This window comes from Phyllobates terribilis, unplaced genomic scaffold, assembly GCF_046119375.1.
Source record: "Phyllobates terribilis strain yellow unplaced genomic scaffold, ASM4611937v1 Scaffold_3__8_contigs__length_932513732, whole genome shotgun sequence".
NCBI classification, from domain to species: Eukaryota; Metazoa; Chordata; class Amphibia; order Anura; family Dendrobatidae; genus Phyllobates; species Phyllobates terribilis.
In genome coordinates this window covers 203,058,163-203,075,253 of record NW_027362763.1, presented here as the reverse complement: position 1 = coordinate 203,075,253, position 17,091 = coordinate 203,058,163, and the positions used below count along the sequence as shown (strand labels likewise).

At 48.1% G+C, this 17,091-nt stretch overlaps 1 protein-coding gene across 2 annotated transcripts in view; it reads right to left on the bottom strand.

Annotated features, from left to right (window-relative positions):
- The window catches only part of SCLY (selenocysteine lyase), a 35,917-nt gene extending 23,613 nt beyond the window's left edge, over nucleotides 1-12,304 (bottom strand). The window contains exon 1 of one of the 2 annotated variants that reach the window (XM_073673034.1): nucleotides 12,179-12,304. The gene's annotated coding sequence lies outside the window, so the exon portion shown is untranslated. The remainder of the gene's footprint in view (nucleotides 1-12,178) is intronic. The other variant, XM_073673035.1, reaches the window with a different exon arrangement.
- Nucleotides 12,305-17,091: the final 4,787 nt, after the last annotated feature.

The window sequence follows — 17,091 nt, the reverse complement described above, 5'->3', positions numbered from 1 at the left end:
CGCCAGTCCCCAGGTGAGTGGATTCTTTGCGAAATCAATGCCTCGTTCGAGGCAGCGTAAGTTCAGACAAGAGTTTTGCGCACTCTTCTGTTTTCTGTTGAATCTGAGACCAGATAAACTCCTCGTGCATATCGGTTAGGAGGGATCCCTGCATTAGCCCGTTCGGTTCTGCGGGATTCCTCCCGCGAAGGTGATTCCGGGGTATCTGATAAATCAAGCAGTGAAGATTGTAAATCACCTCCTGATCCATTTTGTATCTCACTCGGGACTGAAGGGCTCAATTGCATTGTAGCCCATCCTTCTTCGTCTTCCAGAGACACCATGTGTGGCACTTCAGTTAGTTTTTCCACAGGCTTAATTCTGTTACAGTCTTCAGCTTCGGACGAACAGGGTCGTAGCAAATTGCGGTGCAACACCCTAGATGTCGTGGCATCACCCTCTTCAGGCCTAACCTCGTAGACGGAATTCTTTGGATGGATCTGCTTCACCACTCGATATGGTACCGCCTCCCAATGATGGTCTAGCTTACTCCCAACCGGTTTGGCCCTTACTAACACACGATCTCCTGGTCAGAGAGGGCTCGCTGAAATCGGCGGAGGCCCCCCTGTATGCTCTATTTCCTGAAGTTTCTGCACAAACAGTTTTCTCATTGTATGAAGCCGCCGTCTGTGTTCTCGAATCCAGGTACTCGGATTGGTGTAAGGACCGGAATCTTCTGAGTCTAGCTCCAGCTCAGTAATCTCTTGTCCATTCCTTCCAAACAGCAGCATATAGGGTGTGTAACTAGTAGTCGCATGAACGCGATTATTATACACCCACACCAACTTGGACACGAACTCGGGCCATTTCATTTTCTTGTCCTCTTCCAACGTCCGCAAATCTGCAACAAGGTTCAGTCGAAGCGCTCACATGCCCCATTTCGCTGGGGGTGATAGGGTGCTGTTCGAGATCTGTTGATCCCATAGATATGATATAACTCATCCATGACTCGCCCTTGGAAGCAGGTCCCTTGGTCAGAATGTATCCGCTTCGGACACCCATAGATCCGAATGAAATCTTGACAAATGGCATTGGGTGCGGTTTCTGCCGTCTGATCCCGAGTAGGTGTCACTACTGCAAACTTGGTGAAGTGATCGGTCATTACCAAACAATGCCCGCTATGCGTTTTTCAAGCGTTTTAGATGCAGAATTTCCGCAGCGTAAACGCTTGAAAAACGCTTGATAATCCGTGCCCCATGATCCCCAATGAAAATCTGCATGTTCTGTGCACATGCTGCAGCATGTCCATTATTTGTGCGTTTCCGCATGCGGATTTGAGGTCACAATGCATTTGAAAAACGCAAGTCAAATCCGCATGTAAAAACGCTGCAAAAACGCGTGTAAAATCAGCAAGCGTTTTTACTGCCAAGGACATGCAGAAACGCAGCGGAAATTTTCTGCTTCAATTCTGCATCATGGGCACATAGCCTAATGGTGCAGAAGTTCGGATGGCCTGAATGGGAGCTCTTTGTTCAGGAGGCTTGCTCAACTCACATTGCCGACACTTTTGGCAAACTTCTTCAATTTCTTGCCGCAATTGCTGCCAATATACCAGTCGTTGTAACCACCGGAAGGTCTTCTCCACGCCGACATGGGCACCTCTTCCATATGCCTCCTGGGCTAATTGTGTTACTAGTGTTCCTGGGACTAATATCTGCCAGGTCACGTCAAACTCTCAAGGTAGCTGGATTTTCTGGCATAGCAAGCCATCCTTTAAGAAGAGTCTTTCCCACTGACCTAAGATTTGTAGGGTAGTTGGGAGTGAAGCAGCTCTAGCCTCCTGGTCGGGTCTCTGACCTAGAGCGACCCATTCCCTAAGCTTTACCAACTCTGGGTCGAACTGTTGCAACTGTATCCACTCGTCTCTTGAGCAACCCAGGATTTGAGTGGACCTTGCCTTTTATTTGGTGTTCTGAGCATCGATTACAGCTGCAGCGAATTGACGAAAATCCAGAGTCTCGTCACCTTCCAGCTCTTTATCTATATCTTTCTTTGGCCCCATCTGAATGACCCGGGACAGAGCATCTGCATGGGTGTTCAGGGCCTTAGACTGATAAGCGATTTTGTACTGATATTTAGACATCTCTGCAACCCACCGTTGTTCCAATGCACCCAACTTTTCGTTTTCCAAATGAGCCAAAGTATTATTGTCCGTCCGCACTTGTACTTCTGAATCTGACAAGTACTCCGCAAATTTCTCAGTCATGGCCCATACCAGTGCCAGTAGCTACAGTTTGAACGAACTGTAGTTATCTGGATTCTTCTCAGTGTCCCGAAGTGAACGACTGGCATATGCGATCACCCGCTCTTTTCCTTCTTACACTTGAGCCAACACTGCTCCCAGTCCATGTAGACTTCCATCAGTGTACAATACAAAAGGCTGTGAGAAATCAGCATAGACCACTATTGGGGCGTTCGTTAGCTCCATTTTCAATGCTTGAAATGCCTCTTCTTGCCGTGGTCCCCACTGAATAGGTTGCCACTTTGCTCCTCCAGCCGTTCCCCTCAGTAATTCATTGAGCGGGACTGCAATCTTAGTGAAGTCTTTTATGAATCTGCGGTAATATGATCTCAACTCCCTTAAGTTGACTGGTGTGGGCCACTTCTGCACTGCAGCTACTTTCTCAGCAGTGGGATACACTCCCGCACTGGACACAGTGTGCCCCAAATATTCAATTTCTCGTTTGAAGAGATGACACTTATGAGGCTTGATTTTCAATCCATGCCTCTGAAGTCATTCTAGCACTCGTTCCAGTCGGAAGAGATGATCTTCAAACATGACTGAATAAATAATTATATCATCCAGATAAATTAAAGTAGCTTCGAAGTTAAGGTCCCCCAAGCATCTCTCCATCAATCTTTGGAATGTTCCTGGTGCATTTGTCAGCCCAAAAGGCATCCGGTTAAACTCAAACAAACCCAAAGGAAGAACAAAAGCAGTTTTCGGACGATCTTTCTCAGCTACTGGGACCTGCCAATAACCACTTGCCAAGTCAAGACAAGAGAAGAATTTAGCACTTCCTAATGCGGATATAGATTCTTCTATTTGGGGTAATGGGTAAGAGTCTCGCACAGTACATGCATTTAATTTCCGATAATCTACGCAAAATCACAGAGTACCGTCTTTTTTCCGAACTAGCACAACAGGGGCTGCCCAAGGACTCTGACTTTCGCGAATTACATCATTTCGCAGCATATGGGCTAAAAGTTCTTTCACCTCCTAGTACATTTGAAGATGGATCTGCCGATACTTTTCCCGAATGGGAGACGTATTTCCTGTGGGTATTTTGTGTTGCATATCTCGAGTGCACCTGAAATTATCTTCATGTTGTGCAAACACCCCCTGGTAACGCTGTAAAAGTTGCTCGATCCTGCTTAACTTGTCCAGCCGAGAACTCAGTGAGATTAGCCTGCATTTTCTCTAAGAGGCGACGCCCAGCCAAAGATTCCCTTTTGACTTCTTGCCTGTGAAGGGACATCTCTAGGGTCCATAGTTCTCCGTCCACGGGCTCCAACTCTATAGCATCTGCTCTGGTTAGGTCCTCTGGCATTATGCAAACCTGCGCTATGTCTTGGCGGGGCAACAACTGTAGGCTTGTGCCACTTAGGTTAATACAGCGTACGGGTACTCGACCCTGACGCACGGTAGCCAGTGTGCGAGCAACCAGAAGTCCAGCAGGTGCTTCTTCCCCTTGTGTTGAAAGACCCTCTTGCTGGCTGGGTAACGAGTGGTGCGGGTCCAGTTATTTCTGTCAGAATCCTCATCCAAGAACTGTCCGACCTCCTTAAGCACATTCATGCCCAGGGTTACAATGGGCCCTTCACCTCCAGATCCTGTGGTCAGTATTATCCCCTTTCGACCGAGGTTCTTTCCACATGCCCGGACCGACATCCATACTACCCCTGCCACCGGGATAGGTAATTGGTTAGCCGCTACCAATTTGACGGTAGGTTCCTTCCAGGAACGAGCAACCTCTGGAAAATGACTGTGAAAATACGCTTCAGGCATAGTGGTCACCTGAGACCCAGTGTCCATTAAACAATGAATCCACTGTAAACTGAATTCAGCCCAAATAATAGGCCTCTCAGAGACAATGTCTTCAGAGGTTCTCCTTACACTCCCTGAAGTTTGAAACCCCACGGTATGCTCCACGACCGTGGGGCGTCTTAATTTAACGGCTACCCTCGTCTCCTCTTTTCTTTATTAGGACAGTCTCTGGAGATATGACCTCTACCGCCACAGGTCCAACACTCCGTTCCTCGCTCTACCGGTGGACTGAGTGCACGACACGTTGGAACCTGATAGGAACGTCTTCCTCGCTCTTGTCTCCATCCACGTGAGGCAGAGCGGTCTCTCTAGTAGGGCCCGGTTGTTTCAAAGGTCTCGAATCTCTTGATGTATCTCTTGTGCCCAATCGGGCAACTGACTGAAAGCAGCGTGCTGAGAATTGGGTGGAAGAGGGGTTATTGCCTCATGACTTCTGACATTGGCCTTGAGAACAGGAAATTCTTCCTCCAAGACTCTAGCTTCCGCCCCAATCTGTAAGAAATCTAGGCCGGGCCTCAGGCGTAGCCGCTCCTTTAAGATCTGTCTCAGGGAGGGGTCTTTTAAGCTAGCAATCAATTGGTCGGCCAATATTTCATCTAATGATCCCAGTCCTCGATTCCCATCTCGAGCCTTCTTAATGATATGGGCTGTCACTTCCTGCAATGCATTACTATATTGATTAATAGTCTCATTTTCCTTTTGAACTCTCTGAAATAACCAAAACCGTAAATGCCCCAGATCCGTAGTATCACCGTGCATGTCTTCCAGAATTTTGATCTCTTTGTCTACAGTGTCACGGTCCCCGGATGGGCGGTACATTACTGTCTGTCGGGCTTCCCCATCAAGGGTTAAAAGGGCAAACTCAGCCTGAGCTAGGGTATACATGCGTAGCATGCTTTTCAGTCTCTCTACCCAGTCCCACAGTGACGTACCATCCCCCGTAAATTTGGGAAGGTGACTGTGCACAGCCCCCAAGGGTATATGTCCACTGACAGACCCGGTCACAGACAGATCCCCCATCTCTGCGTCTGAATGTTGCATCCTGTCAGAATGCAACGCGCAGAGTCACAAAATGAGGGCAGTCAAATAGCTATAAATAACATATATATATATATATATATATACACAGATATATATATATATATATATATATATACACACATACACATATTAAACAAGCTGACAGGGATTGCAACAGGGGTTAGTAATGAGAACACTATCACAATAGCAATAAAATTCTTCTCTAAAATACTGTATCTAGCCCAAATATGGGATTAGAACTGAAGTCCATTCTGCAAATGGCCCTAGCGGGGGTCTCCGGTTATTCCCGCTAGGCCTTTAAGTCTTTTTCTGCCAAAGTCAATTAGATCCCGTTTGGCTTGTTCCACCTCACCAGTCCCCCTCTCACCCTGATACCCTAAACCCGATTGTTCCATGTACCGTGAGGGAGCGGTTGAAGTGACAGCCCTGTTCAGTGATGACACTCGTCGGCTTTTGCTGACGAGATGTCTCCGGCGCGACTCGTTTCTATCCTCTCTTTGTCCTGTCAATCGGGGCGGTTTACCACGTCGTGGGTAGGAGGGTCTTGTACATTTCCTTAATGTCGTATCCAAGTCCCAGTCCTCTTCCGTAGCCGTGACACCCGAGGGACCGCTGCGCTGAATCCAGCGCTCGTTTACCGGCAGCCACCCGTCTTGCCTTACGGGTCTCTCATCCCGGTCTCTCTCGCTGGTTCTTTCAGCGCGTCCGGCCTGCGTCACGTCTCTCTCTATGTCTGGCGCCGAAATCACCTCAGGCACTGCGCACTCGACCGTTAAATTTTGAAATCCTCTGCTGGAGGTCACCTGACCAGGTCCAGCGTGCAAACTTCAAATGCTCACGAGATGGCGCTCTCTCTCCTTATTACATACATCTCGCATTGATTCTCTGAAAGACTTTTCTCCTTCTATTACACGTGCACACACCATCTTTTAAACTCAAGTGAGCTCACTAAGTTTGTCAAGCAGAAGACGCTCCAGGAAAACATCAGCAGTGTTTTTTCCTGGGGTGTCTTTTTATGCATCATTTTATGGCAGATTTGCATGTTTTTTTTGTTTTTTTTACTTTTATATATTATATACAGTGACTTAGAAGGAAGGCACCTGGAGAATAGTCAGGTCACCTATTTTAAAAGGAATTTGTCAGAAGGATCAACTTTCCTAAGCAGTCTATATGGGCAAGTAGATCATAGAAATCCACGTTTTTCTTAATATGCAAATAAACTGTTAAGATTTATGGGCTGGACACAGATCTCCCTGAGACTCTGCTTCCAGGGCTTATTATAAATGAAAAAAGGTGTTACCAGTGTGAGACATGTAATTACTGACAGTCTGCTCTCTGGATCTACATGTCTCACACTGGTAACACTTACCTTTCATTTACAATAAGCCCTGGTGGCAGATTCTCAGGGAGATCAGTGTCTGGCCCATAGATCTTAACAGATCAAATACATATAAGGAAAATATGGATTTCTCTGGAACACATTGGATCGCAGATATCAGGGTATCATTTTATTCAGCTTCCTATGACCTTATAGACGGCTTAGGAAGGAAGATCCTACTGACTGATTCCCTTTTAGCACTTCACAGCTTTGGAAGCCTGAAGTAATTAAAAGAGCCTCAGAAGACTGAACATAAGCACAGCAAGTTGTTTTTAGAGTACATATGTTCATTTTTTATACGTTTATTTAGTGCGTACATATCCTTAGGGTGCAGTAAATCTTGCTGGCTTGTGGTGTTAAATGACTGCCGATTGGCGGCCGTGTAATAGCCTGTTAGACAATCTGATTGCACTTGCCATATGTCATTGTTCTCCACAGTGTGGTGTGTTGCTGAGATTGATGATTTTTAAGCAAATTTAAAAATAATTTTAGCAGCAGTAAAATCACTGTTCTCAGCAGCACATCGTCCTGTGTAATCAGATGATGTGCGGCCAACAACGATGATATTAATCGTGCTGTGGTAGATCGCTCACTCAGCTGCACACAGAGGTAGACACAGGTACGCTGTGTCTTTAGAGGGGTTGTCCAGTCAAAAGTGATAAGTTTGCAGTCACTCTCTGTGACTGCAGGCTTATGAATCCCCCCAGTGCAGGCACTGTGGGGATTCGCCGGTATGAGACCTGGGACCGGAGGGTATATATGAGTTATACATACCCCTGGCCATTCAGCACAGCCTCACTCCATACACTTGTATGGAGCGAGGCCATGCCCTGTCTAGTGATGTGGACGGCCAGTGGGGGCGTCCAACTAGAAGGCGTGGCCTCGCTTAATACAAGTGTATGGAGAGCGAGGCCGCACCCACTGGCCGGTGGTATGTTTAACGTGTACATACTTTCCATTATCGGATCTGATATCAGCGAATCCCCACAGTGCCTGCGCTGGGGAAATTCATAAGTCTGCAGTCACAGAGAGTGACTGCAGACTTATCACTTTTGACCACACAACCCCTTTAAGTCTCTGCCTGGTTTATTGGTATGCAGCATAAACCAGTTCAGAGTTGGCAAAAACAAACATGGCCTTTCAGGCCTAAGGAAAAACAAAACATAACATACAGCACAGTCTGTGTTGTTGCGGGGATCCGCCCGCTCAGGAGAACAACCATACAGTGGCTCAGCTTTTTCCTTATCAGAACACAAAAACACTGGAGTTCCTCTTTCCAGCCCTACTGAACTCTGAATCCCCCAACAGGCTGAGTACTTAAACCTCAGACCACACCCTGGGGTGGAGATATGGTGAACAACCTCCCACCTGCTCTACAGTCGTTCATATTTAAATGGGCCAGTTTTTTTGTGGCTGATTAACCCTCTCAGCACATAACATGCAGGAGAAGACTTCCAGGTTCACTGAACAGTCTCAGTGAAACATATGTCCCCCCCAGTGACTTTGTCACAGTGCACAAAATGTTATTAACCATTGTTCTGTGAACATAGGGCCCGATTCATCAATGCTTTTTTGCCAGAATTCTGGTGTAAAAGGCTTTTGAAACGTCGCAAAATGATTGAGCAATGCAAGGTTGTGCTAAGATTTGCGACTTTTGTGGCCATTTTCGCCGCTCAGTTCCGACAAAGTGGACAGAGCAGGGACGGGACAACTAGTCAAATTCATGATCATGGCAAGGTGTGCAACACTTGTCAGACCCTCCTGATTCATTAAGAGGAGTGCACCTCTCTTTTGGCTGTGATACATCTCTAATGTGTGAACATTGTTTTTCCCTGTTTTAAGACTATGTGATTCCCCAGTATTTGCTGAAAAAAGTGCAACAATTTACAGTAAACCACTTGGTGCTCGTCTGCCTTGTGTGCAGATATGCAGTCTGTAAGAGTAGGGCCATATCTGGTCATATTTGATGTGTGGGCTAAACATGTCGGCATTTTTCTCATTATTGGATGATTTTTATTTTTCATGCAAAAATTTGCATGGAATCCTACATGTAAAACCTACGCTGACGTGTGGCAAGATAGCGAGCGGGTGCAGAAGTGTGGCAAGATAGCGAGCGGGTGCAGACGTGTGGCAAGATAGTGAGCGGGTGCAGACGTGTGGCAAGATAGCGAGCGGGTGTAGACGTGTGGCAAGATAGAGAGCAGGTGAAGACGTGTGGCAAGATAGGGAGCAGGTGCAGAAGATGGGTAAGAGAGTGAGCAGGTGCTGTGTGTGGTAAGATAGAGAGCAGGTGCTGGTGTGTGGCAAGATAGCGAGCAGGTGCTGGTGTGTGGTAAGATAGCGAGCGGGTGCTGGTGTGTTGTAAGATAGGGAGCAGGTGCTGGTGTGTGGTAAGATAGCGAGCGGGTGCTGGTGTGTGGTAAGATAGGGAGCGGGTGCTGGTGTGTGGTAAGATAGCGAGCGGGTGCTGGTGTGAGGTAAGATAGGGTGCTGGTGTGTGGTAAGATAGCGAGCGGGTGCTGGTGTGTGGTAAGATAGCGAGCGGGTGCTGATGTGTGGTAAGATAGCGAGCGGGTGCTGGTGTGTGGTAAGATAGCGAGCGGGTGCTGGCGTGTGGTAAGATAGCGAGCGGGTGCTGGCGTGTGGTAAGATAGCGAGCGGGTGCTGGTGTGAGGTAAGATAGGGTGCTGGTGTGTGGTAAGATAGCGAGCGGGTGCTGGTGTGTGGTAAGATAGCGAGCGGGTGCTGGTGTGTGGTAAGATAGCGAGCGGGTGCTGGTGTGTGGTAAGATAGCGAGCGGGTGCTGGTGTGAGGTAAGATAGCGAGCGGGTGCTGGTGTGTGGTAAGATAGCGAGCGGGTGCTGGTGTGTGGTAAGATAGCGAGCGGGTGCTGGTGTGTGGTAAGATAGCGAGCGGGTGCTGGCGTGTGGTAAGATAGCGAGCGGGTGCCGGTGTGTGGTAAGATAGCGAGCGGGTGCTGGTGTGTGGTAAGATAGGGTGCTGGTGTGAGGTAAGATAGGGTGCTGGTGTGTGGTAAGATAGCGAGCGGGTGCTGGTGTGAGGTAAGATAGGGTGCTGGTGTGTGGTAAGATAGCGAGCGGGTGCTGGTGTGTGGTAAGATAGCGAGCGGGTGCTGGTGTGTGGTAAGATAGCGAGCGGATGCTGGCGTGTGGTAAGATAGCGAGCGGGTGCTGGCGTGTGGTAAGATAGCGAGCGGGTGCTGGTGTGTGGTAAGATAGCGAGCGGGTGCTGGTGTGTGGTAAGATAGCGAGCGGGTGCTGGTGTGTGGTAAGATAGGGTGCTGGTGTGTGGTAAGATAGCGAGCGGGTGCTGGTGTGTGGTAAGATAGCGAGTGGGTGCTGGAGTGTGGTAAGATAGCGAGCGGGTGCTGGTGTGTGGTAAGATAGGGTGCTGGTGTGTGGTAAGATAGGGTGCTGGTGTGTGGTAAGATAGCGAGCGGGTGCTGGTGTGTGGTAAGATAGCGAGCGGGTGCTGGTGTGTGGTAAGATAGCGAGTGGGTGCTGGAGTGTGGTAAGATAGCGAGCGGGTGCTGGAGTGTGGTAAGATAGCGAGCGGGTGCTGGAGTGTGGTAAGATAGCGAGCGGGTGCTGGTGTGTGGTAAGATAGCGAGCGGGTGCTGGTGTGTGGTAAGATAGCGAGCGGGTGCTGGAGTGTGGTAAGATAGCGAGGGGGTGCTGGAGTGTGGTAAGATAGCGAGCGGGTGCTGGAGTGTGGTAAGATAGCGAGCGGGTGCTGGTGTGTGGTAAGATAGCGAGCGGGTGCTGGAGTGTGGTAAGATAGCGAGTGGGTGCTGGAGTGTGGTAAGATAGCGAGCGGGTGCTGGAGTGTGGTAAGATAGCGAGCGGGTGCTGGTGTGTGGTAAGATAGCGAGCGGGTGCTGGAGTGTGGTAAGATAGCGAGCGGGTGCTGGAGTGTGGTAAGATAGCGAGCGGGTGCTGGTGTGTGGTAAGATAGCGAGCGGGTGCTGGTGTGTGGTAAGATAGCGAGCGGGTGCTGGAGTGTGGTAAGATAGCGAGCGGGTGCTGGAGTGTGGTAAGATAGCGAGCAGGTGCTGGAGTGTGGTAAGATAGCGAGCGGGTGCTGGTGTGTGGTAAGATAGCGAGCGGGTGCTGGTGTGTGGTAAGATAGCGAGTGGGTGCTGGAGTGTGGTAAGATAGCGAGCGGGTGCTGGAGTGTGGTAAGATAGCGAGCGGGTGCTGGTGTGTGGTAAGATAGCGAGCGGGTGCTGGAGTGTGGTAAGATAGCGAGCGGGTGCTGGAGTGTGGTAAGATAGCGAGCGGGTGCTGGTGTGTGGTAAGATAGCGAGCGGGTGCTGGAGTGTGGTAAGATAGCGAGCGGGTGCTGGAGTGTGGTAAGATAGCGAGCGGGTGCTGGTGTGTGGTAAGATAGCGAGCGGGTGCTGGTGTGTGGTAAGATAGCGAGCGGGTGCTGGAGTGTGGTAAGATAGCGAGCGGGTGCTGGAGTGTGGTAAGATAGCGAGCGGGTGCTGGTGTGTGGTAAGATAGCGAGCGGGTGCTGGAGTGTGGTAAGATAGCGAGCGGGTGCTGGTGTGTGGTAAGATAGCGAGCGGGTGCTGGAGTGTGGTAAGATAGCGAGCGGGTGCTGGAGTGTGGTAAGATAGCGAGCGGGTGCTGGTGTGTGGTAAGATAGCGAGCGGGTGCTGGTGTGTGGTAAGATAGCGAGCGGGTGCTGGAGTGTGGTAAGATAGCGAGCGGGTGCTGGAGTGTGGTAAGATAGCGAGCGGGTGCTGGTGTGTGGTAAGATAGCGAGCGGGTGCTGGAGTGTGGTAAGATAGCGAGCGGGTGCTGGAGTGTGGTAAGATAGCGAGCGGGTGCTGGTGTGTGGTAAGATAGCGAGCGGGTGCTGGAGTGTGGTAAGATAGCCAGCGGGTGCTGGTGTGTGGTAAGATAGCGAGCGGGTGCTGGAGTGTGGTAAGATAGCGAGCGGGTGCTGGAGTGTGGTAAGATAGCGAGCGGGTGCTGGTGTGTGGTAAGATAGCGAGCGGGTGCTGGTGTGTGGTAAGATAGCGAGCGGGTGCTGGAGTGTGGTAAGATAGCGAGCGGGTGCTGGAGTGTGGTAAGATAGCGAGCGGGTGCTGGTGTGTGGTAAGATAGCGAGCGGGTGCTGGAGTGTGGTAAGATAGCGAGCGGGTGCTGGTGTGTGGTAAGATAGCGAGCGGGTGCTGGAGTGTGGTAAGATAGCGAGCGGGTGCTGGAGTGTGGTAAGATAGCGAGCGGGTGCTGGTGTGTGGTAAGATAGCGAGCGGGTGCTGGTGTGTGGTAAGATAGCGAGCGGGTGCTGGTGTGTGGTAAGATAGCGAGCGGGTGCTGGAGTGTGGTAAGATAGCGAGCAAGTGAAGTGTTTAGTGTCTGCCAGGTCTGTTCCTATTGCTCCAGGATATATATTTATTATGTATTTTCTTACTCTCGGACTAGTGTAGGGGGCATAAAAATAGTAAAACAAAAAGATAGCCCATTTCAGTGGCGCAGCACATTCCGTCACCGGCAGGGGGCACTTCCTTTCACACCCTCTGTACACTTATCGCTATGGCGCCCGCACTATGCACCACACAGTCACTGTCCCGCAGTCAGGAGCGGATGCTGAGGAGCCTTAACCACTGCGGCGTCCTACAATACACAAGCACTACTCACATCGGGACTCACGTACAGGAGGATAGAGCGAAGAGCTGCAGAGCGTCAATGTATCATAGAGAGGAGGGGATAGAGCGCCCCGTATGACAGGAAATGTCGCCTACAAGAGGGCCCGGGCTGGTGGGTGTAGTGTGGAGAACTGTACAGATAGTGATGCTTCACATGCTCACATACTCTATTGCCAACCATTCATCATTCATTTACTAGGTATAGCTTTTTTTTTCTTTCGGCAGAGGAATATCAGTGCGCTCAGCGTCACAGCGCCACCTGGTGATCTGGAGGGTTACTGCTGCAGAAGTGCCGCTCAGACGTGGTTGTCATAGTTACCAGCCATGGCTACTGTCCTCATGCAATGTGACATGTATGCATGGCCCCCTCATACCCACTCGTGGTATGCATGGCCCCCTACTGTCTTTCAGTAGCTGATCTCAGCATCTGAGCAGTGCATTACATCACTGCCATGCGCCCTGAGACACAGAGGTGATCTGCAAGGATATTCACTCCTCTTCACGCCGGGACTATGGGCATGGAGAGGAGAGAATAGTCATTCTCCTTTATAGCGTGCACTGTCAGCACAGCCTCGGCTCCCTACTGCGGCTCAGCGATCCTCTGTGCCCGCTACAAAAGGGAATGAGTATTCACTCCTCTCCACGCCCATGGGAGTGGAGAAGAGTGAATATTCATTCTGTCTAATAGTGGGCACACAGGATCGCAGAGCCGCAGCAGGAAGCCGGTGGCTGCGATTGACAGTGTGCACTATTAAGGAGAATGAATATCTATTTGGGCGTGGAGAGGAGTGAATATTCATTTACTTTAGCAGCAGGCACACGTAGCTGCAGCTGCCGGCTACTACCTGTGCCCGCTGCTCCACCGCCGCAACCAGCCTCACCACCCTCCACAGCCGGGAGAACAGCTGAGCCGTGATGGGACGAGGGACTGAGCTCTCAAAGCGGGACAGTCCCGCGGAAAACGGGACGGTTGGGAGCTATGATAATACAGTGACATTCATCTGTTTCTTAGGGTGCGTTCACACTGCATTTATTGTACCTACTTTGGTAGTAGACTGCGTCAGAGTGCCCGCCTCCAGTAGGCGTATACACCCCACAATGATGCACGTCAGAGCGCACGTACGCTCTGTTGGCACCATTATAGTCTATGGCCCCGTCAGCGCATACAGGGTTTCGACACAAGCCCCGATGGGGCCACTGAACTCTATGTGAATGCTCCCTAAGAGCAGTAATCAATATCAGATTGTGACGGTCCAACACCTATCCATTGATCAGCGGCTCTCATCACCATCGGCAGTCGTATGTAAGCACCGCCGCAAAGCTTCATCAATGGTGTAGCGCCCCCTGCAGAGTACTGTAGATCACATCAATAGGAACTGATCTGCACACTCAGTAGCTGCCACTAAACAGTTGAAAACCCCTTTCTGATACGGGGCGTAGTAATACGTATCTGCGCCCTGGGCCTGTTGGACCAGATATTTATTATTACGCCCTGGAGAACGCGCCCGCACAGTTGACACCCGGTACTATGTGCCAGCAGCGGTCCCGCAACGGTCTCAGCACATTAACCCCCGAAACGCTGCGATCGAAGTCGATCGCAGCATTTCCGGTGCAGGCATCGGTAAGAGCACGTCTCTATCCGGCATCCCGCGCTGTCTGTGCCGGGTCCAGATAGTTGCTATGGTGACCCGATGTCGCCATGACGACATCCGGGTCACCATGCATCAGTAAGATAGGTAGATCTTAACTTATTTATGTAGGGGCTGACAGCCTGCACAGCAGAGGGGATGATGCTTCATCCTTATGCTGGGCAAGCGATCAGCCTGCAAAAAATGAAAGTCCCATAGTAGAACAAAGTGTAAAAGTTAAAAAAAAAGTGTCAGAAAATGAAAAAAAATTGTAAAAATATAAAAAAAAGAAAAAATAATCCAAAAAAATAAAAATATACTGTACCCATAAATAAATATTATAATGAAAAAAACCCGCAAAAGAGCAATAAAATTACACATATTTGGTATCGCCGCGTCCGTAACGACCTGACCTATAAAATTGTCCCACTAGTTAACCCCTTTAGTGAACACGGTAAAAAAAACAAAAAAAAAAACGATGCTTTATCATTATACCACCCAAAAAAAAATGGAATAAAACGCGATCAAAAAGACAAATGCAATTAAAAATGGTACCGATGAAAATGTCATCTTGTCCCGCAAAAAAACAAGATGCCATACAGCTCCATCAGCCAAAAAATAAAAAAGTTATAGCTCTCAGAATAAAGCGATGCAAAAAAATAATTTTTTCTATAAAATTGTTTTTATTGTGTAAAAGCGCCAAAACATAAAAAAATATAAATGTGGTACCGCTGTAAACGTATCAACCCAAAGATTAACGCTGCATTATCAATTTTACCACACACGGAACAGCATAAAAAAAACTATTTCTGAATTGTTGGTTTTTGTTTATTCTGCCTCCCAAAAATCGGAATAGAAAATGATCAAAAAATGTCACGTGCCCAAAAATGGTACCAAGAAAAACGTCAACTTGTCCCTCAAAAAACAAGCCCTTACATGACTCTGTCGGCCGAAATATGGAAAAATTATAGCTCTCAAAATATGGCAAAACTTAGTCTTTGCAAAAAAAAGGTTTTTTTAGTGTGTGACAGCTGTTAATCATAAAAAACGAATATATAAATCTGGTATCGCTGTAATCGCACCGACCCGAATAATAAATTTGTTTAATCACTTATACCGCACAAGGAACGGCGTAAAAAAATAACTCTAGGTTTAGGGTTGTGCTAGGGTTAGGGTTGGGTTAGGATTAGGGTTAGGGTTATGCTAGTGTTAGGATTGTGCTAGGGTTAGGGTTGTGCTAGGGTCAGGGTTGTTCTAGGGTCAGGGTTGTGCTGGGTTAGGGATGTCCTAGGGTTAGGGTTGTGCTAGGGTTAGGGTTGTGCTAGGGTTGGGGTTGTGCTGGGTTAGGGATGTCCTAGGGTTAGGGTTGTGCTAGGGTTAGGGTTGTGCTAGGGTTGGGGTTGTATTAGGGTTGGGGTTATCAATGTGTTGGGATTTTTTCAAAAGTCAAAAAGAAAAAAATGACAATATGGCGACTAGTGTGGAGCGCAAGTGCTCGCTACTTTAGTTTGCATCGGGTGCTCGGGTATGCAACAAGTATCGGAGTGCTCGAGTGACATGCTCAAGACTCCGCCCCATATATTTCGTGGCTGTTATGCAGCCAAAAAAAAAGTGGGGATTGCCTGCCATGCACGGGCAATCCCCACATGTTTTTTTGGGGTGTCTAACAACCGTGAAACATGCGGGGCGGCTTTTGTTGTCCCCAATTATAAGAGGGTGTTCATATTTATACAACCATATTGTTTTGGTTTTGTTATTTTTATTTTCCCTCCAAAAAGATTTCAGTTTGTTTCTCAATGGATCTGTACAGATTATGGGTGACATTAAAGATGGAAAAAGTTCTGGAATGATTCTTCCTAGTATGAGTTCTTTACAAGACAAAAAATTTACATTTTAAGTGGGGTGTGTAGACCTTTTACATCCACTGTATACTTATTCATTCATTTTTATAAACTCTTTTTCGGGAAAAAATTAAACTTCAATTCCAATATTATTGTTTTCCCCTTTTTTTCACTTTTCCATGATATAAAAATAACAGGTTAAGTTTATTCTCTGGGTCAATACAAATATTGTGATAATAAATAGATATGGTTTTTTTGTAAGTTTTTATTGTAACTTTGTAAAATACAAACTTTTTTTCTAAATCATTTTTGTATTGCCATACATTTCCAATCTAATACAGCTTGTAAACACAGCCCTGAAGCTGGCTGGTAAGGCTGATGCGCACTGTTAGCTCTCTTTCCCGGCCAGCTTCATTACCAGTGCCTCATATTGCAGCATCAAGAGTGTACCTTCAGTACAGCAGATCAATAACTCAGTAATACAGAGGCAACGGCCTCGTATTGCAGCATTCAGAGCGCACCTTCAGTACAGCAGCTCAATAACTCAGTAAAGCAGATGTGACATGCAGAAGTAGTGCAGTTGCTTCAAAAGCATCCAGCAACTATTACAAATAACACAAGCACAGGAGATAGGAAATGTTGTGCTTCAGAAGCATCCAGCAACTAGAGGGGTTAACACAGTCACAGGAGAGCCCCAGGGGGATTGTGGGAAACTTGTTATTGTAGTCTGGCTGAAGCCAAAGAGAAAGGTAGTGTGTTTTCTGTATCTGACAGAAGGCAACTGAACAGGATTCAAATCAGGAGAGAAACTAAAAAACTCCCTGAACTAACAGTGCAGAGTATTATCTGGCAGTAAGATAAGGATTGGAAGGAATTGTGTCATAGGGATCATCTCCCTCATCAAACCCTCCCCTCCTCCATCTCCATGCAGGATAAAGAATGCTGTGTACTATTGTGTCCTTGTGAAGGAAAAGCCTGTGGTTGTGTATGCATAGAAGTGTGCTGATAAGAGATCTAATCTATGCTGAATTATGCTACTGAAGAGACTGTAATACTGTGCCTTATGAAGAAACTATTGTATTGTTACTGGAGCCGGTTGCTCAAGAAACTCAGATTGTACTGTAATGAAGATTGTGCTGTAAAATCTCTGAATTGCACTGTCTGTGCTTCAGATTAAATTCCACTGTTAAACTGTCGAAAAAGACTCTTGTCAGATGTGTCTGGTCAGCAATTGAATCTATCGTGAGCCTGAGAGATGGTGCAGCCTATGGTCGCCCTGAGTAACGGTTCCCCCAGGATTCCAAAGAATTCATGAAACCCGTCTCTCCCTATGTGAACCTAGCAGCGTGCGTGTAACACAGAGGCAACGGGCCTCGTATTGCAGAACCGAGAGCGCACCTTCAGTACAGCAGCTCAATAACTCAGTAATGCAGAGG